Source organism: Lissotriton vulgaris, chromosome 2_1, assembly GCF_964263255.1.
Source record: "Lissotriton vulgaris chromosome 2_1, aLisVul1.2, whole genome shotgun sequence".
Lineage (NCBI taxonomy): Eukaryota > Metazoa > Chordata > Amphibia > Caudata > Salamandridae > Lissotriton > Lissotriton vulgaris.
The window spans coordinates 1,964,873,803-1,964,899,874 of record NC_141687.1 but is presented as its reverse complement, the minus strand read 5'-3'; positions in this window follow the sequence as shown (position 1 = coordinate 1,964,899,874).

The following is a 26,072-nucleotide window of genomic DNA, read 5'->3' as shown; positions in this document are numbered from 1 at the left end:
CTTAAGCGTCACAGTTCTGTCTACCCTATCAATCTTTGGATTATGGATTTGTAGCCAAGGAACTCCTAATATTGCACCAAAATTAGGTGTATCTATCAAATCAAAAATGATTTGTTCGGAATGTCCGTTGCCACAGACCAGGAGCAGGGGAGGTGTTTGATGACTGATCAATCCAGATGATAGTTCAGAGCCATCTACCGACTTGACAGGTTCAGGTTTCTCTTTTGCCACAAAAGGTATGTTCATCTTCTGAGCTAGTCGTATATCAAGGAAATTGCCAGTGGCTCCAGAATCTAAAAGAAGTGTCATATGATGTCTATCTTGATTACTGACCACTAAGGTGATATTCAATAAAAAATGTTTCACCGGTCTCAACAAGGTCTTTTGGTTTTGAGAGATCTGACAAAGGCTGGTACTTGAAGAATCGATCTCTTCATTCATCAAGCTTGATAGTTTTCCTGAACACCAGCAATTTTCTTGGAAGTAGTAGAAGGACGGTTGGGACAGTCTCTGGCATAATGGCCGCTCTTGCCACAGTATAGACATAAATTATTCTTCCTTCTTCTAGTTTTTTCCTTGTCTGATATAGGTCCCCTCACTCCTCCAATTTGCATAGGTTCAGGTACATCTTTGCTTTCCTTTTTCTCATTTTTCTGTAGGACCAACCTGGGGAATCCAATACGATTCTTTTCTCCTCGTCTCTCCTGTAGTCTATGATTGAGTTTGACAGTGAGTTCAATGAATGAGGGACAATCTTCAGGCGGATTAACTATTTGAGCTAGGATATCTTTTAACTCATCTGACAGCCCTCTATAGAATAAATATGTTCTCTTGTCTTCAGGCCAATAGGTTTCAGTCAGTAGTCTATTAAACTGAGTTATATATGTGAGGAGATCTTTGGACCCCTGTTTAAGACTAAGCAGGGCATTATCACTGGCTTGCATATAAGCATGCTTAGCAAACAGGCTTCTAAACTTAAGCTGAAAGTCATTGTAATTATACAACAAGGGATCATCTGTTTCCACCAAAGGAACAGCCCATTCTGAAGCATTTCCTCCTAAGTAGGACAGAATAAACGCCACTTTTGATGCATCATCTGGAAAAGCTGCCGGTTTACATTTAAATTGCAGATGGCACTGAGTCATAAAACTGTTAAACTTGGCACTATCTCCAGTAAATCTCTCTGGCATGGCTAAAGGAACAGGACTAGGTGTGTGCACCGTGACTTGTACAGGAGGGCCTACGTTTGCCGCTTCAACTGGGGAACTAACAGTGGGTGCTTGTACAGAAAACCTGGCGGGTTGAATATAATTTCTCTTGGGTACCGCTCCTGTAGTAGTCCCACCCACAGCCCCTGTATCTTGAGCTTGTAAATGGGCTACCTCTGCCTGTAACTTCAGGTTTTCTGTTCTTAACATTGCCACTTCCTGTTGTAAACTGGTAACTACGGTGTTAATCTCCTCCATTGAAGGAGTATGTTCAGTAGAACCCACACTTGGGTCCACATTCATCTTTGCTCGGGTGAACTAGATATACTTGGGCTTGGCTTTCTGTCAAGGATCCCCTTCGAGAGAGGAGGTAGTTCGTCCACAGGAGCAAAGATGAATGTCCCACACACTTCCAGACAACAACTACCATAGCGAGAAGGTATAACGTCGCTAACAGGCAGCTGCTACCTAAAAGTGTGGGGGGAATTTTCCCAGGGAGTATACCACTCTCCCCCAGCAAGGTGGCGTAGCTGCAGTCTTGATGGCAGGAGACTGGAAAATAAATAGACAACAATACTAACCTCACCTGTACTTTACAAGGCTGATACATAAGTGTTCAACATAACATTCCACTTACCACATAGGTGAGTATCAGGGCTTTAAGCTAGAAGTCCAGGCAAGAACCAGGAGATACAGCAGAGAATCTGGAGGACAACTAGCCAGGATATCTCCAAGGTAGAATGCACCAATGCCCGTTCTACTCATAAACTTAAGACAGAGCAGGACTGGGCGCCACAAGTGCAGCTGATGACAATAGTATCACTTATAAAGCTAAAGACAAAGTGATACAGATCTTCCCACTCCAGTGCATAAACTTAAGACAGCGTGGAGCGAGTGACAAACATATGACACAGACAATTCCTTCCTCCGACTCATAAACTTAAGACAAAGTGGGGAAAGGAAACAAACAACATAAAACGCGGACAATAGACACACCCCGTCTGAATGGGAACTGAAGATCAGAACGGAGTGGGCGTAACTACAACAAGACGTGTTAGCCAAAATATGCTCCACTCGTAAGCTAAGGACGGAGTGAAGCGCAAATCACAAATATACACAAAACCTCCTCGATCACAAATGACCGCGGAGAAAACACACGGTGAAGGATTTGCCCGCTAGAACATTGACACTACAGAGGAGAGAAGGGCAGGCGGGGTATTCAGGAGGAAGGGGACGCAAGGCACCGAGGAAGGGCGTGCCGAAACGAGGAAGGGCAAAGGAACAGGGCGGAAGGCCAAAACAACAGGCAGGACACAAATCCAAAACAGAAAAATACCGTGACCCAAAAGGTGAAGATGTCAGGAACTGGAAAGGAGCACAAACGGGAACAAGAGAATTCAGCAGGAGCTCTGAACACTACGGGAACCTCACGGAGCAGAACGCTGAGTAGAGGGGGCGTGGTCACTAACCGAACAGTAAGCCAAGCACTGATTCGTGGGTGAGATTCTTCTTTAACCTGCCTAGGGAGCGTCAACAAACTCCATACCATACACAGTAAGAGGCTTTAGGGAAAGGAGCAAAAGTCTGGTAGGAACACAAGAGGGCTTCTATACTTTCGCATTCTACGCCCTGTGGAATTCATCTTGAACACTTATGATTAGGGTCTAATTCGACCACCCCTAACACGAGGAGCTTAATGAAAAAATATGCCGCATGATCCAGCTATGATCTGGAGGCAATGATGACGTACATTTTAGTAACTGATTTTTGCTATAACGATTTGTGTGATCTGTTTGTACTTGTTTTTTTTCTTTTTTTTTACAAACAATTTTATTGGTTTTCATACTCAACAAAAAATCAGTACATCACTGCAACAAACGAGACACGTCGGTACATTTGCAGAGTATTTCCCCGTCAGGCCCAGCAGTCCGTGTTTAGCTGGACAACCTCTTGCCTCATATATTATTTGTTCTTGGATGGCACACCAGTCCACTACCTTGTGTCATTTTGTAATAGAGGGAGCTGCTGAGTCCTTCCACGCAGCTGCAATGTCTCTTTTGGCCACGAGCATGACCGTTCCCAGGAGCAACTTGTCAGAATGGGAGCTATCCAGCCCATCTATGACCCCCAGGAAAAGAGTCAGAGAACTAAGGGGAAACACCCACCCAAGTATGTCACTCAGTTCAGTTACAATCAATGCCCAATATTTCGGAAAGGATGGCAGGACCAGACCATATGGTAGAAGTCTGCTGGTTCTGCTTCACACCGAGGGTATTTTGGGGACAGGAGGAATCCCGCTTTGTATAGCCTCACAGGAGTAAGATACGCATAGTGAAGATAGTAAATTTGAATGAGGCAGTGCCTAGCCGATGTAGTTAGTACCTTAGGGGCCATTAGTGTATCTCTCCAGTCGTCCTCCAATGGGCCAAGCCATTGCTCCCAGTGGGTGCTAAGGGGGGCTAGCATGGACTGGGTGTTGTTATTCAGGGATCAGTAGATTTGGGATATTCCCCCCTTCCCCAGATTTCCCACGAAGAGCTTAGCTTCCAATGGACTGAACTCTGGGACAGCTGTGTGGTCAGGAATGTGCATGGTAAGAGCATGCCGCAATCGGACGTATTTTTAGAACTGAGTGGGCTGTAAGGAATATGTTTGCTGCAGCTGTTGGAAGGAGGACAAATGTTCACCCCTCCACACATCTTCCAAACAGCTAAAACCAATTAGGTCCCATTTCTTAAAGCCCGCTAATGATCCAACCTCCCGCAGCCAAGTGCCGTGCCAGAGGGGTGTCTGTAGTGTAAGTTTGCCATCCCATTGAGTGTGTCGCAACGCAGACCACCACGCGAGGAGGGTCTTTAGGGTGATTGCGTGCAGAGAGTGATGTATTGGAGCCCCATACATCATGGCCTGGCCCCTGGCCCGCTAGCTCTAGCCGTTAGGCCGGATCAGACAATTCGCCATTGAACCAGTCGAGGATCTCCAATAGGCGGGTGGCCAAGTAATACAGAAAGGGGTTCTCCATCCCCATACCACCATCATATGGGGCATAAGTGCCAGCCGCGATCTCAAGCCGCCCCAGAGGAAAGATGTGGTCAATCCCTCCAGCCCACGGAACAATCTGCCGGGGAGATGAATCGGGAGATTCTGGAGGACATATAGAAGAGGGGGGTTGAGGGAGTCCCAACGATTAAGGTCGTCTTTAGTACGTTGAGCAGTTGGCTCAAGTTGAGGGACCAGGTCAGATCCGGGAGAAGGGCCACCCAGATACCAAGGTATTTGAAAGAAAGTCTCCACAGGCGAATGGGTGTTTGCTAGTCTACACATTCTCGCGAGGGATGCAAGGGCACTATAATAGACTTAGTCAGGTTTATACGTAGGGCTGGCACTCTCTTCCGAAGGATTGGAGGCTCTGAAGGCATCTCGGTCCAGGCTGAGCCGGATCAGCCAGAAAAAGCAGGACATCGTCCGCATACAGGGTGATCCGGTCCTCATGCAAGCCGCTCATCAGCCTGTATGAGACAAGCCAAAGACTCTATTGCGACAGTGCATGGGAGAGTGGGCATCCCTGTCTGGTTCCCCTCCTGATGGAGAAGGCATCCAATAGTGCCCTGTTTACAAGGACCCTGGCTGACGAGTTAGAGTAAAGGACTCCTATCAATTTCCGAAAACAGTGACCAAAACACACATTCTCCAGTATACGCCCCAAATAGCGCCAGTCTTCCGTATCAAAGGCCTTTTCGAAGTAAAGTAACACACTAAGGTTAAATAAGGAGTGAGGAGATGATGGTGAGTGAGGGCCACTTGGAGGTGCCTCAGGCAGCGTTGTGTACTGTGGTGCGGTCGGGGTCTATGAGAATGGGACTCACCCGCTTCAGACAAGTGGCCAGTATCATGGCAAAACTTTTCATCTCCGTATTAATTCATGAGATTGGGCAGTAGTTAGAGCCTGAGGCTGTTGGAGGGTCTGCCTTGGTTATGACTATGATGGTGGTGGTGTCTGTGTCCTGGGGAAAGGCACCTCTTTCCAGAACCTCATTGAATAGGGTGTGGAGTTGTGGGGTTAAGATGTCTCAGAATGCTGCGTAATATTGCACGGGAAGCCGTCCGGAGCCAGGGTCTTTTGAGTAGCCAGAGCGGAGATCGCTTCTCTGATTTCCTCAGTTTAGGCCTCTATTTTCCTCTCTGGGAGCTGCGGGAGGGGGATACCTTGCAGAAAGAGGGAGCTGGTGGCTGGCATGTGCGAATAATCTGCTGAGTAAAGCTATGCATATTACCGGGCGAAGGTCTGAGCGATTTCAGCGGGGGTGTGGAGGACTTGCCCCCGGGGTCTCGAATTTTGGGGACTATCCAGTTGGCTAGGAGATGAGTAGCAAGCCAGTGGAGCAATTTGCCATTTTTGTCTCCCCAGCCATACACCCGGTCCACTGAGGACCTCCAGATTATTTTGGAAGAGTCAAGAGAGATGGTATTAATTTCTTCTTGCACTAAGCGGAACTGCCGGTGGTTCGCCTCTCCATTTGCTGTGGCCGAGGCCCCTTCCAGGCGGAGAGCACAGGCCTCGAGTTGGGAGAGATGGTGATCCTGGGACTGTCATCTATGTTTAAGGAATCCCTAGCGTAACCCCGGATTATGGCCTTACCTGCTTCCCGCAATGTACCGAAGTTGGACTGTGCCCACATTGGTATGGAAGTAGTGTTTTAATTCTCCCTCAATCTCCTTCTTATATTCTCAGTCTTGAAGGAACCATGCATTGAGCCTCCACATGGGGCAAGGAGCTCCTGTGCAGTCCCCCATTTGCAGGAGAGGGGAATGATCGGATACGCCTCGCGCTAGGATTTGGACCTCCATAACTAGCCTGGATTCCAAGGCGGGAATGAAGATGAGGTCAATGCTGGAATGGGTATGATGTGCAGCAGATGTATGGATATATTGTAACGTTCTAGGCGTGCCAGGTACGCCAGACGTCCCAGAGGCCCAGCTTGGAGGCCCAGTCACCAAGACGTTTAGCCCTTAGTCGCCTCTGGGAGGATGGTGAGCCTGTGGCATCTTTAGTTGGGTTCGGGACAGCATTGAACTCTCTCCCAATCACCATCAAACCCTGGGGGAGGGAGGATATAGTCTCTACCACTGTTTGGAGTGTGGAATCCAAGTTTGCCGGAGGGGCATACAGTGAAACCAGGTTAATAGTTGTGTCCCCAAAGGTACCTGTCAGGTGACAAAGCGGCCCAAAGAATCGACAACCGTGTGAGTCGTTGTGAAGGGAAGGGAGCGTTGCAGAAGGATCGCCGGTCCTGGGGCCACTCTAGAGAACCTTGAGTACCACACTCGAAACCTTGGCAAAGGGGCATGATTTCCCATCAGGTGAGTCTCTTGCAGTAAAAGGACATCAGGGCAAACCCTTTGTGCATAATTTAAAATCGCTGTCTGCTTGATTTTATCTAAGAGCCCATTGACGTTCCATGAAAGGACTCGAAGGGGTTCCCCCTCATTATAAGGCTTGGACATTGTGGTAGGGTATCGATGAGTGGGCCAGCAGTTTGGGGTGCCCAGACATCTCCAAAGGCAAGGCTAAGGAGGCGGCTGAGGGTGCTCAACCCCAATGCGCGGACTATATGGGGACGTACCATACATTTTGCACATAGTGTCGCAGAAAAACAAATTAACATAAACCAAAGCAGGGAAAACAGTCCCTACCGACACTCCCAACCAACCGCCCTCCCCATACTACCATAAATGAAGCATCTGTCGCTCCGTAAATGTTGACTTAGAGAGTAAGAGAAAGAAAAAAAACTAGCTATGAAAGCATAGTGTATGACAATGTGTTGGATCTCTCTACGATCGAGGATTATCATTCATCCAGCTTAGGACACTAGTAGTAAGAGTACGTGAGTTTAGATATAGGGGCTGTGCGAAAGGTCGGTGTCCACAGAGCCCGACCCCTCAAGTCAATGGAGTGTACCTCCGGCGTCGGGTCCATTCCCTCAGAGTTCTCATTGATTTCCGCTGGATCCGAGGATGCCGATGATCGGCTCCTCTCACAAGGGCAACCTGCGGGTGAGGAAGAAGCTGCGCCACAAGCATTGCACCTTCTTCAAGATCCAGCGTGTCGTCCACGGGAGCTCGCAGTCGCAGACGGAGGGGGGCCCTTCAACAGGCGGACTGGACATTCCTCGGCCGCCCAAGCCCATGCTGCCGCTGGTGAATCAAAGAAGTGTGCCTTATTTTGAAATATTACTTTGAGACGGACTGGAAAGAGGAGTCTGTACTGCAGATTGAGGGCCCGTAGTTTCTGGCTCACATGCATATATGATCTTCTTTATCTTGCACCTCTTTCATGTAATCAGAGAAGATCATAACTTGGGCATCTTTGTGGAACATCTTTGAGCGGGCTTCTTGCATGATGGCGTCGCAATCTCTAATACTATGTATCCGTGCCATTATTGGCCGGTGAGGGGCTCCCGGCGGCGGTTTAGGCGTGAGTACCCAGAGGGCCCTCTCCACTATGAACCATGATGACAGGGCGTTCGGGGGCATCCAGGATTTAATCCGGTCTTCGATGAAAGTATTCATTTGTGAGGATTCGGACCCCTCGGAAAGTCCCACCAGGCGAAGATTATTACTTCATGAACGGTTTTCGGCATCTACAGCCCGCCTATGAAGCTCAGCCATGCGACATAGGAGCTGCTTTACTTGCACCTTGAGGGTAGAGACATCAACCTCGACTTTCTAAATGCAGGATTCAGTTGCTGTGATGCGAGTGGTTGCATTGCAGAGATATTTGTCGGATGAGGGTCATGTCCACTCACACCTCCCCGATCTTTGTCTCCATTAATTCCTGACAGGATTTGATAGCCTGGAGGATGGTAGCCAGGTCAGCCAGCGCGTGGTTGGTTGTGGGGGGTGGGGTTCTTTGGTCTGAGTCGACTGAGGTTTAGCCCCTCTGTATTTCCTCATTATTACACCGACCCGCCGCGGGGGCCGACTGACTCGTTCAGGGACGTCAGTCAGTTTAGCCGTGCGGAGGGACCTCTCATGTCAGGAAGATCCCCGTGGCCTGCTGGGTGGCGCCACTACAAGTCACAATGGGTTCTCATGTCTGGCAAGATGTCCCTCCACGGTTCCAGCACTCTTTGGCGGTGCCAGGGCCGGGAGCCTCCGTCCGCACCGATACGCAAGACACCTCGAGCCGAATCACCTCTGTCACTCCGGTCGCCACAAGGTATCATCCGTTCCTTTGCGCAGCCACCGGGTCATCCAGCACCCGCCCCCCTTGCTGGGGTCGGAGGCAGAGTCCGCCATTCAAGGGCTCAGCACGAATAACCAGCCCTACCAGATGCCCCTTCACCAAGATTTATGTAAGCATCAAGCAGTGGCCTAGCAAATCTGTCTCAGTGACCGCAGGCCAAGAGCCTGGAGTGGGTCTTGCAGTCAAGCCGGATTCAGATGGCTTCCTGGGCCCCACAGAGCCACCTCGGAGCAGCTGCTCGCCCCCAGGAGGCCGGAAGTTCAAAGCACCCAGTGTCAGGGATTACTTGTAGTTTGGCCCTTTGGCTCACCGGTCGTGGGCCTGGGTATCTGTTGGTGATTGTTGGCAATAGTTGGGAAAGACATGGTCTAATGTTGGGGTGGCTCGCGGCAGGGTCTCAGGTCTCCCGAGCTTCCCCCATGGTAATGCCCCGCATCGCACGCCAGTTGTTCAGCCCCTCGAGGTGTCCTGCCGATTGCAGGTCGGCTGCCTCTGCAGAGCCTAACCACAGGGCCCACGCCTACCCAGGTGATTTCTCCTCACCTCAGGATTGCTGCAGGCCACATCAGCCCTCCTCAACAGCAGGTCGCCTCTCCGATGTTGCAGCATTGGAAGGCACCTAGAGGCCGCATGCAGGGTGATCCCAGCCTCACCCGATCGCGGATCTAGGAGCACTTGCGTGAGGGGGGCGGGCGAGGCAGAATACGCCGCCTGTAAAGCCATCACAGATGGACAGGCCGCTGGGCTGTCCACTGCCACCAGTCCCGCCTCTCGCTGTAGTCACTGGTCCTACTGGGGTGTCCTGGCAGTCGCAGGCAGGGTTCCTCCCCAGCTGCACCTCTCTAGCAGCACCCAGGCCACTAAGGGTCGCAGCCATCTCTAGGGCCTCATGGCAGCCCTGCCGCTCTCCACAGGGGCTCAGTCACTACTGCTGGCGCTCGCTCTGAACCCAGGAGCCCTGCCCGGGCCGCCTTCATGTTTGCAGGGGCGCCGGCAAACCCGCGGAGCCTCTCTCAGCCGTGGTGTAGAGGAAATCACAGTCCTCAGGACTGGTCGAGCAGCAGGGCCTCCGGAGGGCCCGCTTGTACCGAGATGCCTCCCGCAGGGACACGGAGCCAGCCACTAAGGAGTAGGCTGCTCCCCTGCCATTTTGAGGTTCCTCCGTCGCCACTGACAGTCTCTGTATGGTCCACAGGTACAGTTTTCCCTCAAGATTGCTGCAGGGGAGGGCGCCGCAGGTTTAGAGATGCCCCAGCTGGGAAGATGTCGCTAGAGGAGAGACAGGATGACACCGGATCACGAGGGGTCTGGAGCACTCTTAGAGTGTGACCGCCATGATGGCTCCCAAGTTGTATTTGTTGTTTTTTTTTTTTTTGGTGAACCTTTATTCGTCTTGCAATCAAGTACAGGTACGGGCCTACAACCTTCTCGGCCGGCCGCGAAACAGGGTAAAAGTATAGCAATCAATACGGAGAATCAGAGCAGTTCAAAAGCCGGAGCGATATGTATATCAGGAGACAACACGTGGGCATACGGTCAGGTCCGAAGTCAGGATTACAGAGGTTCATTTTTTAATATAGGGAACTGAAAAAGTGCCATACAGTCACACGTGGTCCTACAACACAGCACGCAAATCAGGATATTCACAATTAATATAGATACAGACGAAGTAGTGGGGTTAAGGCACACAAATCAGGAGAGACGTTGGCACAAATCCGGTGGAGAGCAAACCCCAATACCACCCCTCAAAGCAATACACGTTACAGGAACCATGAATGAAGACGACACTATAGAAAAAGACAAACACTAAAGGGCCATGGAAACAAAGAACGGACAAACCCCATCCCCCTACCCCCACCCTGCACACCTGCGGAAGGCCTAGGCCTACCCCCCCAGCCGCGTGCCTGCCGCCCTAATGGAACCCGAAATTTAGAAAAGAAAAAGAGAAAAGACAAGAAGCATAGATGGAGGAGGGCCCTCAAAGTCGCCGCCCGGCCCCGCCCATCACCCCTGCAGTAGGGGAAGTCCAAAAGCAAAATGGAGTATCACGGAGAATGTCAAGTACCAAGTACATCAATAATACAACCCCAATACAAACACACCCAAAGCACCGTCAGTTAACGTGAGGGCCACCGAAACCTAAAATGCATCACCCCTGGCCTTGTCTAGCAACGGAACCACCCAATGATCCCTTGTCAATCGATATACAGTACTTTTTGGAGGATCTGGAGGATCCGAGCGAATCAGGCCCGAGTAATACCAAAAAAGGTTCAGCAGCTCGAGTCCATCCAGACGTGTGCAGCTGAAGTCAAAGGGCGGCAATACCACGCCCGCGGGTGCCACAAAGTCCAAGCGCAGTAATACCATCCATGAAGAGGAAATCTCACTGTCCGGCAAATGCCGCGGTGTTGTTGGGGCGGCCCGAAAAGAAGAACAGCAGCGCGTCCCTAAGCTCAGGTTAGGCATGTGTCCCAAAGAGGCATTCACGTGTACATCCGCACTGTCCAGGGAGGACGAAGCAACCAGGTCTCTCGGCAGTTCCCGAAACCCAGGCGGGCCCAGAGTCCTCCCCAAGGAAGTAGAAACGGGCACAGAGGCACTCCATTGAAATCGGACTACGTCCTCACAGGGCGGTGAAACAGCAATGGCGGCCATTTTCCGATCCAGGTCACAGGCATTGCAACTCAGGGACTCACGTAGATCCGTTAGGGCGGCCAAGACATCTTTGGGTGTGGGCTCCATTGTGCGCCGCCAGCATCCCATCTCCGTGCCTACGGCAGCCGTCCGATCGGGACATGGTCCGTAATGAGGGGTGTCAGCCGCCATCTTCGTCAGTTCAGCCCCGTCCCTCTGCTCCTCACTGTAGGGACCGGCCCCAGCACAGGGCGCCACTAAATGTACGCCCGGAACACAAAGTTATGAGGCGGGTTCCCCAGGGAGAGGCACCAAAAGGCTAAACAAAAGACCCTACCACTCCCTGGGGGCTGCCCGCCTGTCTCGGGGGCGATCCTTGGTTACGTCCGGGCACGGAGTCCGAAGAGGGGGCCAGGAGCCACACACCCCCCTCGACCCAGTATGCCTCTCAGGCCCCCAGGGCTCTTCGACAAGGGACCGGGCTGATGCTGCCTTCAGCGTCACTCCAAGACAACGGCACCCTCCGACCGACTCCTCACCACCAGAGACGGCCGCTGTTGTTGCAGTCGCGGCCGGCCGCCCGTTGCAATCGACACCCCGGCTTCGTCACCGCACGGGCCGCTGAGCAATGGGTGGGAAATTCTCCGGATTCACAGCACGCAGGAGTCTCAGGAGCAGGTGGTAAGTGAACGCTCTCGTTCTATTATCCAAATATACCTTTGTAGTTCAGAACGAACAGCAGGATGGGCATGCAGGGAGAGAGGGCTCACGGAGCCGAGCGGCTATGCGGCCATTTCGGATGCTGGCTTGGCTCCTCCTCGTTGTATTTGTTTTTAATGTGCTTTTACAGTCTTGTTGTTGGCCGAATAAAGATTACTTTGAACTTTGAGCCTTAGTGGTGTGTCAAACAAACTTCACTTACAAAGCTGTTCGCAATTAAGTAACTCCACGCTTTATGAAGCAGATGAAGTTTCCTAAATTTATGTGAGAAAAGGGTTATCCTTTTGGGCTTTCTAGGTATGATGATTTTCTGATGCAAAACGTCCCAGGTAGGACGTGCTTGAGCAAAATAATTTTCAATGTGGAGTCTGGACATTTGTCACCTGAGGTAAGAGATGTGGGAGGAGGGTTCTGAGCTGAGGCCTGCTTATTTCTTATTTTTTTTAAAGAACACAAATTAACTTGATAAGCTTTGTATTGCATAAAACTTGCAGGTTAGAAAATCCAGAGTTGTGAGTCAACCTACTTTATATTCTTCTACTTTAAATCTCATCGAATTATTAGGTTTTAAAGTTGGATTGTGAAGAGTCAATTGCGTGTGATTCAATATGTACCTTAGAAAATCCACATATTCCTTCACGTAGAAGCACATGATGCGCACCTTAATATTGAAACCAGAATATAGATGACAAATAATATCACGGACAGAATATCAGATCAAAAGTTCTTGGTAAATGGCACATATCATGCCCATAGAGATCAGATGAGACTTATGAAATTTATAGACATAGTAACAATCCATTCCTATATACGACTGTCAACCAGCGACATTTATGGAGCCCTACCTATAATGGATAAAGGCACCAGAACATAGATTCTATTTAATATGATCACTTCTTGGTGGCTTTCCCCCTTACTGGGACGTGGTTTGAATCATTACCCTGCTGCCCATGCGACAGAGTGTCCATATAGTTCACAAAGCACTTAATGTTATTTTGCCATTTATATTCTGCTTTTAGAACCTTGTTTCATGCCTAATTTTAGCCAGGAGATGTTTTAAAACACATCAAGAATGAGCATCGGTTCTACAACGGTGTGAGTCCACAATAATCTGCTATGCAGTGTTGAATTTTCGTACTCAGGCGAGGAGCTTAATGAAAAAATATGCCGCATGATCCAGCTATGATCTGGAGGCAATGATGACGTACATTTTAGTAACTGATTTTTGCTATAACGATTTGTGTGATCTGTTTGTACTTGTTTTTTTTCTTTTTTTTACAAACAATTTTATTGGTTTTCATACTCAACAAAAAATCAGTACATCACTGCAACAAACGAGACATGTCGGTACATTTGCAGAGTATTTCCCCGTCAGGCCCAGCAGTCCGTGTTTAGCTGGACAACCTCTTGCCTCATATATTATTTTTTCTTGGATGGCACACCAGTCCACTACCTTGTGTCATTTTGTAATAGAGGGAGCTGTTGAGTCCTTCCACGCAGCTGCAATGTCTCTTTTGGCCACGAGCATGACCGTTCCCAGGAGCAACTTGTCAGAATGGGAGCTATCCAGCCCATCAATCACCCCCAGGAAAAGAGTCAGCGAACTAAGGGGAAACACCCACCCAAGTATGTCACTCAGTTCAGTTACAATCGATGCCCAATATTTCGGAAAGGATGGCGCAGGACCAGACCATATGGAAGAAGTCTGCTGGTTCTGCTTCACACCGAGGGCATTTTGGGGACAGGATGAATCCCGCTTTGTATAGCCTCACAGGAGTAAGATACGCATAGTGAAGATAGTAAATTTGAATGAGGCAGAGCCTAGCCGATGTAGTTAGTACCTTAGGGGCCATTAGTGTATCTCTCAGTCGTCCTCCAATGGGCCAAGCCATTGCTCCCAGTGGGTGCTAAGGGGGGCTAGCATGGACGGGGTGTTGTTATTCAGGGATCAGTAGATTTGGGATTTTCCCCCCTTCCCCAGATTTCCCACGAAGAGCTTAGCTTCCAATGGACTGAACTCTGGGACAGCTGTGTGGTCAGGAATGTGGATGGTAAGAGCTTGCCGCAATTGGACATATTTTTAGAACTGAGTGGGCTGTAAGGAATATGTTTGCTGCAGCTGTTGGAAGGAGGACAAATGTTCACCCCTCCACACATCTTCCAAACAGCTAAAACCAATTAGGTCCCATTTCTTAAAGCCCGCTAATGATCCAACCTCCCGCAGCCAAGTGCCGTGCCAGAGGGGTGTCTGTAGTGTAAGTTTGCCATCCCATTGAGTGTGTCGCAACGCAGACCACCACGCGAGGAGGGCCTTTAGGGTGATTGCGTGTAGAGAGTGATGTATTGGAGCCCCATACATCATGGCCTGGCCCCTGCCCCGCTAGCTCTAGCCGTTACGCCGGATGAGACAATTCGCCATTGAACCAGTCGAGGATCTCCAATAGGCGGGTGGCCAAGTAATACAGAAAGGGGTTCTCCATCCCCATACCACCATCATATGGGGCATAAGTGCCAGCCGCGATCTCAAGCCCCCCCAGAGGAAAGATGTGGTCAATCCCTCCAGCCCACGGAACAATCTGCGGGGGAGATGAATCGGGAGATTCTGGAGGACATATAGAAGAGGGGGGTTGAGGGAGTCCCAACGATTAAGGTCGTCTTTAGTACGTTGAGCAGTTGGCTCAAGTTGAGGGACCAGGTCAGATCCGGGAGAAGGGCCACCCAGATACCAAGGTATTTGAAAGAAAGTCTCCACAGGCGAATGGGTGTTTGCTAGTGTACACATTCTCACGAGGGATGGAAGGGCACTATAATAAACTTAGTCAGATTTATACGTAGGGCTGGCGCTCTCTTCCGAAGGAATGGACGCTCTGAAGGCATCTCGGTCCAGGCTGAGCCGGATCAGCCAGAAAAAGCAGGACATCGTCCGCATACAGGGTGATCCGGTCCTCATGCAAGCCGCTCATCAGCCTGTATGAGACAAGCCAAAGACTCTATTGCGACAGTGCATGGGAGAGTGGGCATCCCTGTCTGGTTCCCCTCCTGATGGAGAAGGCATCCAATAGTGCCCCGTTTACAAGGACCCTGGCTGACGGGTTAGAGTAAAGGACTCCTATCAATTTCCGAAAACAGTGACCAAAACACACATTCTCCAGTATACGCCCCAAATAGCGCCAGTCTTCCGTATCAAAGGCCTTTTCGAAGTAAAGTAACACACTAAGGTTAAATAAGGAGTGAGGAGATGATGGTGAGCGAGGGCCACTTGGAGGTGCCTCAGGCAGCGTTGTGTACTGTGGTGCGGTCGGGGTCTATGGGAATGGGACTCACCCGCTTCAGACAAGTGGCCAGTATCATGGCAAAAGTTTTCATCTCCGTATTAATTCATGAGATTGGGCAGTAGTTAGAGCCTGAGGCTGTTGGAGGGTCTGCCTTGGTTATGACTATGATGGTGGTGGTGTCTGTGTCCTGGGGAAAGGCACCTCTTTCCAGAACCTCATCGAATAGGGTGTGGGGTTGTGGGGTTAAGATGTCTCAGAATGCTGCGTAATATTGCACGGGGAAGCCGTCCGGAGCCAGAGTCTTTTGAGTAGCCAGAGCGGAGATCGCTTCTCTGATTTCCTCAGTTTAGGCCTCTATTTTCCTCTCTGGGAGCTGCGGGAGGGGGATACCCTGCAGAAAGAGGGAGCTGGTGGCTGGCATGTGCGAATGATCCGCTGAGTAAAGCTATGCATATTACCGGGCGAAGGTCTGAGCGATTTCAGCGGGGGTGTGGAGGACTTGCCCCCGGGGTCTCGAATTTTGGGGACTATCCAGTTGGCTAGGAGATGAGTAGCAAGCCAGTGGAGCAATTTGCCATTTTTGTCTCCCCAGCCATACACCCGGTCCACTGAGGACCTCCAGATTATTTTGGAAGATTCAAGAGAGATGGTATTAATTTCTTCTTGCACTAAGCGGAACTGCCGGTGGTTCGCCTTTCCATTTGCTGTGGCCGAGGCCCCTTCCAGGCGGAGAGCACAGGCCTCGAGTTGGGAGAGATGGTGATCCTGGGACTGTCATCTATGTTTAAGGAATCCCTAGTGTAACCCCGGATTATGGCCTTACCTGCTTCCCGCAATGTACCGAAGTTGGACTGTGCCCACATTGGTATGGAAGTAGTCTTTTAATTCTCCCTCAATCTCCTCCTTATATTCTCAGTCTTGAAGGAACCATCCATTGAGCCTCCACATGGGGCAAGGAGCTCCTGTGCAGTCCCCCATTTGCAGGAGAGGGGAATGATCGGATACGCCTCGCGCTAGGATTTGGACCTCCATAACTAGCCTGGATTCCAGGGCGGGAATGAAGATGAGGTCAATGCTGGAATGGGTATGATGTGCAGCAGATGTATGGATATATTGTAACACTCTAGGCGTGCCAGGTACGCCAGACGTCCCAGAGGCCCAGCTTGGAGGCCCAGTCACCAAGACGTTTAGCCCTTAGTCGCCTCTGGGAGGATGGTGAGCCTGTGGCATCTTTAGTTGGGTTCGGGACAGCATTGAAGTCTCTCCCAATCACCATCAAACCCTGGGGGAGGGAGGATATAGTCTCTACCACTGTTTGGAGTGTGGAATCCAAGTTTGCCGGAGGGGCATACAGTGAAACTAGGTTAATAGTTGTGTCCCCAAAGGTACCTGTCAGGTGACAAAGCGGCCCAAAGGATCGACAACCGTGTGAGTCGGTGTGAAGGGAAGGGAGCGTTGCAGAAGGATCGCCGGTCCTGGGGCCACTCTAGAGAACCCTGAGTACCACACTCGAAACCTTGGCAAAGGGGCATGATTTCCCATCAGGTGAGTCTCTTGTAGTAAAAGGACATCAGGGCAAACCCTTTGTGCATAATTTAAAATCGCTGTCTGCTTGATTTTATCTAAGAGCCCATTGACGTTCCATGAAAGGACTCTAAGGGGTTCCCCCTCATTATAAGGCTTGGACATTGTGGTAGGGTATCGATGAGTGGGCCAGCAGTTTGGGGTGCCCAGACATCTCCAAAGGCAAGGCTAAGGAGGCGGCTGAGGGTGCTCAACCCCAATGCGCGGACTATATGGGGACGTACCATACATTTTGCACATAGTGTCGCAGAAAAACCAATTAACATAAACCAAAGCAGAGAAAACAGTCCCTACCGACACTCCCAACCAACCGCCCTCCCCATACTACCATAAATGAAGCATCTGTCGCCCCGTAAATGTTGACTTAGAGAGTAAGAGAAAGAAAAAAAACTAGCTATGAAAGCATAGTGTATGACAATGTGTTGGATCTCTCTACGATCAAGGATTATCATTCATCCAGCTTAGGACACTAGTAGTAAGAGTACGTGAGTTTAGATATAGGGGCTGTGCGAAAGGTCGGTGTCCACAGAGCCCGACCCCTCAAGTCAATGGAGTGTACCTCCGGCGTCGGGTCCATTCCCTCAGAGTTCTCACTGATTTCCGCTGGATCCGAGGATGCCGATGATCGGCTCATCTCACAAGGGCAACCTGCGGGTGAGGAAGAAGCTGCGCCACAAGCATTGCACCTTCTTCAAGATCCAGCGTGTCGTCCACGGGAGCTCGCAGTCGCAGACAGAGGGGGGCCCTTCAACAGGCGGACTGGACATTCCTCGGCCGCCCAAGCCCATGCTGCCGCTGGTGAATCAAAGAAGTGTGCCTTATTTTGAAATATTACTTTGAGACGGGCTGGAAAGAGGAGTCTGTACTGCAGATTGAGGGCCCGCAGTTTCTGGCTCACATGCATATATGATCTTCTTTATCTTGCACCTCTTTCATGTAATCAGAGAAGATCATAACTTGGGCATCTTTGTGGAACATCTTTGAGCGGGCTTCTTGCATGATGGCGTCGCAATCTCTAATACTATGTATCCGTGCTATTATTGGCCGGTGAGGGGCTCCCGGAGGCGGTTTAGGCGTGAGTGCCCAGAGGGCCCTCTCCACTATGAACCATGATGACAGGGCGTTCGGGGGCATCCAGGATTTAATCCAGTCTTCGATGAAAGTATTCATTTGTGAGGGTTCGGACCCCTCGGGAAGTCCCACCAGGCGAAGATTATTACTTCACATGAACGGTTTTCGGCATCTACAGCCCGCCTATGAAGCTCAGCCATGCGAGATAGGAGCTGCTTTACTTGCACCTTGAGGGTAGAGATATCAACCTCGACTTTCTAAATGCAGGATTCAGTTGCTGTGATGCGAGTGGTTGCATTGCGGAGAAATTTGTCGGATGAGGGTCATGTCCACTCACACCTCCCCGATCTTTGTCTCCATTAATTCCTGACAGGACTTGGTCATCCAGCACCCGCCCCCCTTGCTGGGGTCGGAGGCAGAGTCCGCCATTCAAGGGCTCAGCACGAATAACCAGCCCTACCAGATGCCCCTTCACCAAGATTTATGTAAGCATCAAGCAGTGGCCTAGCAAATCTGTCTCAGTGACCGCAGGCCAAGAGCCTGGAGTGGGTCTTGCAGTCAAGCCGGATTCAGATGGCTTCCTGGGCCCCACAGAGCCACCTCGGAGCAGCTGCTCGCCCCCAGGAGGCCGGAAGTTCAAAGCACCCAGTGTCAGGGATTACTTGTAGTTTGGCCCTTTGGCTCACCGGTCGTGGGCCTGGGTATCTGTTGGTGATTGTTGGCAATAGTTGGGAAAGACATGGTCTAATGTTGGGGTGGCTCGCGGCAGGGTCTCAGGTCTCCCGAGCTTCCCCCATGGTAATGCCCCGCATCGCACGCCAGTTGTTCAGCCCCTCGAGGTGTCCTGCCGATTGCAGGTTGACTGCCTCTGCAGAGTCTAACCACAGGGCCCACGCCTACCCAGGTGATTTCTCCTCACCTCAGGATTGCTGCAGACCACATCAGCCCTCCTCAACAGCAGGTCGCCTCTCCGATGTTGCAGCATTGGAAGGCACCTAGAGGCCGCATGCAGGGTGATCCCAGCCTCAGCCGATCGCGGATCTAGGAGCACTTGCGTGAGGGGGGCGGGCGAGGCAGAATCCGCCGCCTGTAAAGCCATCACAGGTGGACAGGCCGCTGGGCTGTCCACTGCCACCAGTCCCGCCTCTCGCTGTAGTCACTGGTCCTACTGGGGTGTCCCGGCAGTCGCAGGCAGCGTTCCTCCCCAGCTGCACCTCTCTAGCAGCACCCAGGCCACTAAGGGTCGCAGCCATCTCTAGGGCCTCATGGCAGCCCTGCCGCTCTCCACAGGGGCTCCGTCACTACTGCTGGCGCTTGCTCTGAACCCAGGAGCCCTGCCCGGGCTGCCTTCATGTTTGCAGGGGCGCCGGCAAACCCGCGGAGCCTCTCTCAGCCGTGGTGTAGAGGAAATCGCAGTCCTCAGGACTGGTCGAGCAGCAGGGCCTCCGGAGGGCCCGCTTGTACCGAGATGCCTCCCACAGGGACACGGAGCCAGCCACTAAGGAGTAGGCTGCTCCCCTGCAATTTTGAGGTTCCTCGTCGCCACTGACAGTCTCTGTATGGTCCACAGGTACAGTTTTCCCTCAAGATTGCTGCAGGGGAGGGCGCCGCAGGTTTAGAGATGCCCCAGCTGGGAAGATGTCGCTGGAGGAGACAGGATGACACCGGATCACGAGGGGTCTGGAGCACCATGATGGCTCCCAAGTTGTATTTGTTTTTTTTTTTTTTTTGGTGAACCTTTATTCGTCTTGCAATCAAGTACAGGTATGGGCCTAAACCTTCTCGGCCGGCCGCGAAACAGGGTAAAAGTATAGCAATCAATACGGAGAATCAGAGCAGTTCAAAAGCCGGAGCGATATGTATATCAGGAGACAACACGTGGGCATACGGTCAGGTCCGAAGTCAGGATTACAGAGGTTCATTTTTTAATATAGGGAACTGAAAAAGTGCCATACAGTCACACGTGGTCCTACAACACAGCACGCAAATCAGGATATTCACAATTAATATAGATACAGATGAAGTAGTGGGGTTAAGGCACACAAATCAGGAGAGACGTTGGCACAAATCCGGTGGAGAGCAAACCCCAACCCGACCCCTCAAAGCAATACATGTTACAGGAACCATGAATGAAGACGACACTATAGAAAAAGACAAACACTAAAGGGCCATGGAAACAAAGAACGGACAAACCCCACCCCCCTACCCCCACCCTGCACACCCGCAGAAGGCCAAGGCCTACCCCCCCAGCCACGTACCTGTCGCCCTAATGGAACCCGAAATTTAGAAAAGAAAAAGAGAAAAGACAAGAAGCATAGATGGAGGAGGGCCCTCAAAGTCGCCGCCCGGCCCCGCCCATCACCCTTGCACGTGGGGGAAGTCCAAAAGCAAAATGGAGTATCACGGAGAATGTCAAGTACCAAGTACATCAATAATACAACCCCAATACAAACACACCCAAAGCACCGTCAGTTAACGTGAGGGCCACCGAAACCTAAAATGCATCACCCCTGGCCTCGTCTAGCAACGGAACCACCCAATGATCCCTTGTCAATCGATATACAGTACTTTTTGGAGGATCTGGAGGATCCGAGCGAATCAGGCCCGAGTAATACCAAAAAAGGTTCAGCAGCCCGAGTCCATCCAGACATGTGCAGCTGAAGTCAAAGGGCGGCAATACCACGCCCGCGGGTGCCACAAAGTCCAAGCACAGTAATACCATCCATGAAGAGGAAATCTCACTGTCCGGCAAATGCCGCGGTGTTGTTGGGGCGGCCCGAAAAGAAGGACAGCAGCGCGTCCCTAAGCTCAGGTTAGGCATGTGTCCCAAAGAGGCATTCACGTGTACATCCGCACTGTCCAGGGAGGACGAAGCAACCAGGTCTCTCGGCTGTTCCCGAAACCCAGGCGGGCCCAGAGTCCTCCCCAAGGAAGTAGAAACGGGCACAGAGGCACTCCATTGAAATCGGACTACGTCCTCACAGGGCGGTGAAACAGCAATGGCGGCCATTTTCCGATCCAGGTCACAGGCATTGCAACTCAGGGACTCACGTAGATCCGTTAGGGCGGCCAAGACATCTTTGGGTGTGGGCTCCATTGTGCGCCGCCAGCATCCCATCTCCGTGCCTACGGCAGCCGTCCGATCGGGACATGGTCCGTAATGAGGGGTGTCAGCCGCCATCTTCGTCAGTTCAGCCCCGTCCCTCTGCTCCTCACTGTAGGGACCGGCCCCAGCACAGGGCGCCGCTAAATGTACGCCCGGAACACAAAGTTATGAGGAGGGTTCCCCAAGGAGAGTCACCAAAAGGCTAAACAAAAGACCCTACCACTCCCTGGGGGCTGCCCGCCTGTCTCGGGGGCGATCCTTGGTTACGTCCGGGCACGGAGTCCGAAGAGGGGGCCAGGAGCCACACACCCCCCTCGACTCCAGTATGCCTCTCAGGCCCCCAGGGCTCTTCGACAAGGGACCGGGCTGATGCTGCCTTCAGCGTCACTCCAAGACAACGGCACCCTCCTACCGACTCCTCACCACCAGAGGCGGCCGCTGTTGTTGCAGTCGCGGCCGGCCGCCCGTTGCAATCGACACCCCGGCTTCGTCACTGCATGGGCCGCTGAGCAATGGGTGGGAAATTCTCCGGATTCACAGCATGCAGGAGTCTCAGGAGCAGGTGGTAAGTGAACGCTCTCCTTCTATTATCCAAATATACCTTTGTAGTTCAGAACGAACAGCAGGATGGGCGTGCAGGGAGAGAGGGCTCACGGAGCCGAGCGGCTATGCGGCCATTTCGGATGCTGGCTTGGCTCCTCCTCGTTGTATTTGTTTTTAATGTGCTTTTACAGTCTTGTTGTTGGCCGAATAAAGATTACTTTGAACTTTGAGCCTTAGTGGTGTGTTAAACAAACTTCACTTACAAAGCTGTTCGCAATTAAGTAATTCCACGCTTTATGAAGCAGATGAAGTTTCCTAAATTTATGTGAGAAAAGGGTTATCCTTTTGGGCTTTCTAGGTATGATGATTTTCTGATGCAAAACGTCCCAGGTAGGACGGGCTTGAGCAAAATAATTTTGAATGTGGAGGCTGGACATTTGCCACCTGAGGTAAGAGATGTGGGAGGAGGGTTCTGAGCTGAGGCCTGCTTATTTCTTATTTTTTTTAAAGAACACAAATTAACTTGATAAGCTTTGTATTGCATAAAACTTGCAGGTTAGAAAATCCAGAGTTGTGAGTCAACCTACTTTATATTCTTCTACTTGAAATCTCATCGAATTAATAGGATTTAAAGTTGGATTGTGAAGAGTCAACTGCGTGTGATTCAATATGTACCTTAGAAAATCCACATATTCCTTCACGTAGAAGCACACGATGCGCACCTTAATATTGAAACCAGAATATAGATGACAAATAATATCACGGACAGAATATCAGATCCAAAATATTGACAGATAAGTAGGTATAGCATTTCTGTACCTTACTCAACATTCAATAACCAACGTAATATATATACCTTCAAGGTATGTAGATGTGGAATTAGGAGTAGTAAATTTGTACTGCCCTATAGGCACTAACCTTATTCTGTCCTCAATATTCTTGTATCCTGATATTCTGGGGGTTGGTATTTAGTACTGCAACCAGTATTTGTGAAAGAATACACCTAAAGAGAACAGCTTTAATGTTTATTTTTTTAAGTATAGTTTTTATTGAAATTTCCAAGATACAATACTAACATCGGATGAGTATGCTATATCACAGCTTTAATTGCATGCAAATCCCTTGATACCAACCCCTTCCCACAACCCCCACCCCCACAGGCTCAGTCACAGTTTATGCATGGTCAAGATCCATATGATATTTTTCCATTAATCAACAACAGTGGAGCAAAAATCCTCATCAGGACTCTGGTATTCTTCCGGCTTATCTCCTCTCAATAATGATCTACGAGGGTAGCTCACCTGGTAGAGTTGGTAGAGCTGAGAACCTTGCCGCCCAGACCCTCATGTCACCCTCTATTATTTTTATCTGTTCGCGTCTTTCTCATGTGACATCCTTCTGCATTTATCCATTCAGCCATATCTTTTAGCCAGTCTTCCACTTTCTGTGGTTTTGGAGACAACCATCCTATAACTAACCTACGTTTTGCTGGTATCAGCCCTAGGACTAGGAATCTTCTACTCAGTTTCTTCTTTCCTGAAGGGGACCAGTCCCAACAGGCACATCTCTCTGGGGATCTCCCACCCTGTGGCCGTGTTTAGTTTTGCCAACACTGAATGCCAGTAATCGTCAATATTAGGGCAGCTCCAGAGCACATGCAGGAAGTCAGCTGCCTGCCCCCTTCAGCAGGGCAATCCGATGATCTTTCAGGGTGTATAGCGTATAAACGAGTGGGGGTAAGGTACACCTAGTGGATCACATTATACTGCAACAGTTTGAACCTCACATTGGTAGAAGTAGCGTGAGCGCATACTGGTCATCTTGTAAAATAGGCGAGTGTATTAACAACTTTAATGTTTGGTCATAGCTGGGGGCCGAGCCCCCTAAAAATATACTGCTTGCTACGGGCCCAAAAAAGCCCACATGCTGATCTTTCACACGTACCCTTCGGGGACCTGACTGGGAGACACATATGGGCGCGGGGTGTGTAGTGATGTCCTTGTGGTGGCATGTTTTCTTTTTTCCACTTTTAGTCTGATTCATCCTGCATATGCTTGTTGAGCTTTTCTGTGTGCTTTAATGCACCCCTGCCAAGTACCACGCATCCGGCGTTAGAATCAGATTTGAATGTGGTGGTTCACATCACCACACTAAAATGCATTACAAACGAAATTACCACATCCTGACACCAACGGGCCAAAGGCCAAGAGAAGATGCACACTTGATTTCAGATTCCTCAATAATACAAATGCTGACTTTTTGTACTTAGACCAGGCCACATAGTTTCATAATGATTAGTTGGCACAGCACGATGGCTCTTCTTACTTACAGCGCCGTTCCTGCACAATTCAAATATTGTTGTAGCCACTCATCGTTGTTCAGAGGATTTGTTTGTTTTAGGTGTTTTTAAGTGGAATGGTGGGCTTCTTTCTTTTCTTGTCTGGCTTGGCAGCTGCACTAAGCACATAGTGGAGCGGTTTGCTTGGGTAGCCCAGGAACCAGCGGGAAGGAGCACAGAAACCTGGAAACATCATCGGGTGCATACCGGGTGGGGGACCTGCCACAATAATATAACTTTGTTTTTTATTATTTTAAAAAAGCAAAGCCTGCTTCATTTCACCATACGGCAACAGTAAATGTAAAATACTTGCAGAATTACTCTAAAACGGCTGCCGCTTCTACTGTAGCTAAAGCCCAGGGTCTGAGTAAAGGACTAGGAAGAGGTGATATAGCCAATTTATAAATGTTAGCAGGAGTTTCTTTGAAAGTCCTTAGCTCTTCTATACTTGTGTACCAGTTGTTTGCAAAGGACTGTTAAGCAAACAGCACTGAATGCAGCAGGTTGTTCTCTGCTAGGCCAGGGTCGTGGATTCGGTACTCAGGCGCCTGACAGGGCAGCCATTGTCAGTGGGGGTGTCAGGGGCACAGTGGCGGGTGGGCAGAAGCGGCAGCTCTGGTACGCAAGTGTATTTTTGAGAGATAAGTCACAGCGATACATACTTTTCTGTCCCAGCTTATCTGTACGGCTGATTGTCTATAACGCAATCGCAAGCCAAGGTCAGGTTCATCCTGAGGGAAGAGAGGAAGCTGGTGGTGACAGGGGTAGGAGTTGAGGCACGCCATGTGACTACGGTGGCCACCTGCTGGGGAGGCAAATTCTGGATAGTGACTAAAAAAATTCATAACAAAGGTTTTTTCCCCCGGAGTTTTATATAGTGCGAACTTGACCCGAAGGTATCAGAGCACTTTTCATGAGCACCAGTTGCGTTACAGACCGACACATTCATTTTTTTGTTAAGCACAGGGAGATTAAGTGATTTGCCCAGAATCACAGGATGTTGAGCGTCTTTGCCAAGACTCGAACCCGGTCACCTGACTCGAGGTCGGCTGCCCTAGTCATTAGGCCGACCTTGAGTCAGGTTCAGTCCCCTAGTTTCAATATCCAGCATGAAAGCTCAGCTATACAGATATATCGGAGGAGATCGTTCAGTGATATAAAAGTTTATATTTTTTGGTTTGTATAATCGCAGTAGTGCGCAAAGATTCTCATTTAGCTGCACTTTTTCAAGGAGTAAAAAAACACAGTGAACACACACGAAGCAGAACTGGTCAGCTACAAGCATGGCACCTAAAAGGTTTATGTTGTATTTGGCAAATCTTACCAGATACTGGCATTTCCTTTTTTTTTCTTCAAATTAATTTTATTGAGAAAAGAGTTTTATATACAGAGTACAGTATACAGGAGTACAGTATGGGTCGCCTGAGGGCAAAAAAAAGAAAAAAGCTTGGTCACTTTGTATGCCGGTTGGGTTACATACAGCATCTTCTTGGAGCATGCATGCGGCATTCATATACTTGGTGTGTGGCGTTATGAGCGGCTTGTATTTGTACCCACAGGTGACGAGGAGAGGAAAGGAGAGTGGGAAAAAGAAAGTGATAGTACGGGAGGAACAACTGGTTCGAGTGGCGATTAGGTAGGCCAGGCTATACGCCTGCGACGTATGTGGGGGGTACTGTCCTCCTTGGGTGGCAGCCTATGGGGGCTTGTGTGTGGACAGGTAGTTATCTATGGAGAGCCACATTTCACCCTTTGTGCCGGTTTTTGGTGATTGGTTTGAGGTTATGGTGTCCGCCCCCGTAGGAAGGTGATCCAGTTGAACCAGCTCCTGAAGGATGCTTTCCCGGTGTCCTTCCAGTTGGTTAGGACCGTCTTAACTGCTGCTGTGAGTAGGAGGTCAATCAGATCTCTGTCCTCTTTGGATTGGATTGACGGTGCCATGAAGGCCGTGGCTAACCCGTGGAAGTCTAGCCGTAATGAGAGACCTAGAGCGTTGTTTATAAAGTCGCTTATTCTAGTCCAGAATCTTTTGACCTTAGGGCAATGGAAGATTAGGTGTGCCAGGTCCCCTTTTTGTTTGTTGCAGTTCCAGCACACGTCGCTGTCTCGTAAACCTATTGTAGCTAGGCGGAACGGGGTCCTGTATATTTTGTGGAGTAGCCAGTATTTAGTTTGTGCTAGAGTAGTGGTGTCTTTGTTGTGTGACGGTGACGTCCAGAGGTTAGATTTTTTCCTCTTGCTGAGTCGCCTGTGGTGGAGTGACTCCCAGTATTCTACAGTATTGTTATTGAGTTTGGATGTCACTGGGCTTAGGAGCTTGTAGAGGTGTGACATCTGGTGTCCGACC